The 3,202-nt window shown below is 37.4% G+C and overlaps 1 protein-coding gene across 1 annotated transcript in view; it reads right to left on the bottom strand.

The window, feature by feature from the left end:
• Nucleotides 1–1,786, bottom strand: part of pxylp1 (2-phosphoxylose phosphatase 1) — a 10,644-nt gene extending 8,858 nt beyond the window's left edge. The window contains exon 1 of the mRNA XM_016242526.1: nucleotides 1,629–1,786. The gene's annotated coding sequence lies outside the window, so the exon portion shown is untranslated. The remainder of the gene's footprint in view (nucleotides 1–1,628) is intronic.
• Nucleotides 1,787–3,202: the final 1,416 nt, after the last annotated feature.

Below are 3,202 nucleotides of genomic sequence, written 5' to 3'. Positions count from 1 at the left end.
CTGCTCGCCTGAAGTTATGGTTGATTGCTCTTCGGCTGGATATCAACACACCCATTAACGTAAACTACGCCAGAGCACGTACACACCTCGCGCATCAGATGCCGTGAGCGGGCTCAAAGACAGTTGGACATAGTGGTGTATTAGAGGTAAAATATGATATAAATACTGTTCGGTTTCTCGCACAAACCGATCGTTTCGTGTCTTAGGACATCAATGTGTCGTCACGAGGCGCAGGGTTTAATTTGGATTTGTCTGTGCATGGTTTTTTTACTCTCATAGATTTTGTTACCATTGCCATGCATTATACGACTGATAGACTGCAACAGCTGGAGTTAAAAATCATCATATGTGTTCTACTGAAGAAACAAAGTCACCTACATCTTGGATGCCCTGGGGGTAAGCAGATAAACATCAAATTTTCATATTAAACTAAATCTGAAGTGCACATACAAACATGCACGGCTGATGAACTGAGCAGATGTTTAAATCCGCCAGAGAGCATTAAACCACATCCTGGACTACACCCTCACTCCTCTGCAGCTAAACTCCAAATACTGAGATGAGAACAAATATGCACTGACATTTTCTAAATGTGATATCACACCAATTTTTGTCACCTTTTTTGCTGTTGTTATCGTTTAATTATAACCCCTGTGGTTCTAATGACAGCAGTCTCTTGCAGTGTGACATACCTTATTCCATCTAAAACTAGTACTTTTTGTGTAATTATTATTCATGCTGTTTTATGGCCTCATTTTAAAGGAGAGACGACATGACAGTGATACTGTCAAAATTGGTCACACCGCAGGATTATTGAAATGAACTAGTGAAGACTAAAACAATACAAAAATGCAATTTAAACAATTATTTGAATGCACACTCTTTTATAATGAACATGTTTTAGGATTCTGAAATGAAGAGACATTTTGTAAGTTTTATAGAAAACTATAAAACACCCTTGAAGGCCCTCATCACAGTGTCTCAAGGTCATCAAGTTCATATATTTAAAAGTTCATTAGTTCATATATTTATATAAAAAGGCATGTTTTGCTCAAATAAAAAGTTATATTTTATTTTTTTTACCCCTCTTTGAGATTATACCACTGAAGAATGATCAGACTCTAACAATAATAAACTGAGAGAGAGTGTTTGTATATACTGTATATGTATGTATGCATGTATGAAACCAACAATAATACAAAGATTACATTTCTAATAACTATATATATTTTTACTGGATTTTACTGAAATGTGTTTCTATAGTTTTACTATTTTCTTTACAGGATTTTATTTCTTTATAGGCCATATGGAGATGTTGCAGATGACAGCTCGCATTTAATAACGCATTTTACACAATAAATGTCACTGTCTAAAAGTGTTGAATCTTAAAACTCCTGTTGTTCTGCATATAATGTTCATTTGTCGTGTTTTACGAGTGAAGACGATCAGTTTGCGATCTCAATAGCGCAACTTCGGTGTCTTCGGGAAACCGTGCAAAAGGAGCATGAGAAGAATTCGTATGGAAAACGGGAACGCTGCATATGCAATTCTGAATGGTTCAGTGAGATCAGCGGCTCAAACACACGTACAGACCCGTCACGGCACGAGAAGAGGGAAACCCGCTTTACCTGAGCGAACAGAGCCGAGATATTCCGTTCAGAGGAGTCGATCCGAGCGGTGATCCATCTGCCCGTCAAGAATGATCAGCCAGCCCTGCTGCGAGCCTCTAACAATATAAATTGAGAGTGTGTGTGTGTGTGTGTGTGTGTGTCAGACATCTTGTTGAGTTCAATGCTCCATCTGCTGGGCATAAATGGTCAAAGACCAAAGTTGTGGTGATACCATGGTATCATATGGTAGCCTACTTGTGTGTATTTGTGTCTGTACAGCCTTAGCCGGCTATGAAAACAGTACAAGTCTATGAGATGTCCTCCTCACTCAAATAAAGCTCTGTGTGTAGGCCTATGTGTTTGTTGTCCCTTCATGCACTTTGACTTGAAAACTATTAATGATCCACCAGAGGGTTGTGGTTTTGCTTCTGGACACAGATTTTACATCGGACATCAAGTGCCAGAGTATGGATATTAAATGTCTCTTGAATTTGACCACGTGAATACAAATATTGTTGCTGGCAACCCTAAATTTACTTTTTTTGAAGTAGGCTATAGCCTACTAGTAATATGCTGATTTATTTTGCAAGTAGGCCTATGCTCAATTAAATGTTATTTGCATTTAACATTGTTTTTCTTTACTGTCTGCAACCCATTTTATGCCGGTACACTCTGTGCTTGTTTGTATGCACTGATTCTACATTATTTGAACTGATTTCCAGTTCAAGTGCCATCGACTGACCCGTTACATTAGGCTACTAGATCACTGTTTGGCAATGCGTTTGTATGTTTTTGGTATTTTGTTGTTCTTGTTGAACTCATTTCAGGGGTTAAGGTGGAGTAATAAAGCAGCTCTGACAAGACAATAGTGCAATATAGTTCAAGTCAGTTCAGCTCAAACTGTAAAATGTCCGTCAATTATAAAAACAAGTTCAGGTTTGTAGGGAATGGTGGAGCAGAAGGGAATGAGGAACTGTGCAACAGAGAGATTGGTTATTTGGATAAACAAGTTTAGAGAACCACACTAATAATTAACCATTCTTCCTTTACCAAAAAATGTAAATAAATTAAAAATGAGCGGTTTCCACCCTCTCACACTTGCATACACACACATTTTACTGTCTATGGTTTGCAAGTTAATGCATGTTTGCCGCACTGACTCATGTGACTTAATTAAAGTTGCACATAAAGCCACAACCTGAATGAACAGAAGATTGAATCACTTTAAATATAGATCTACCTGTTTACATAGAACACACACAGTTCAAAGAGACTCCGTCTTCTAAAACGCCCTATTACTGACAGATGTGATAGAGATAAGCCGTGTCTTCATCTCTCTTGAAAACACTGAAACAGTTACTGCAAATGTCTCTGTTAATTACAGCTGATTATTTTCATTGAATGTTTGAAGCTGGTTAATTGCATTTTGCAAATCTGATAATTGTTAGATTGTATACTTTTGTAATAATTTGATTAGGAACAGTTTTACAAGTTTTGTGTTTTTGGTCAGGTTGAAGACATGTGCAAAGACTTTACTGATCATGTTAATAAAATAATGATCTCCAACGTCCAGGTAATTCCCAATAGTCCCA

This window comes from Sinocyclocheilus grahami, unplaced genomic scaffold (genome assembly GCF_001515645.1).
Source record: "Sinocyclocheilus grahami isolate Dianchi unplaced genomic scaffold, SAMN03320097.WGS_v1.1 scaffold661.1, whole genome shotgun sequence".
Taxonomy (NCBI): Eukaryota; Metazoa; Chordata; class Actinopteri; order Cypriniformes; family Cyprinidae; genus Sinocyclocheilus; species Sinocyclocheilus grahami.
This window is presented reverse-complemented; position numbering and strand designations above follow the sequence as displayed.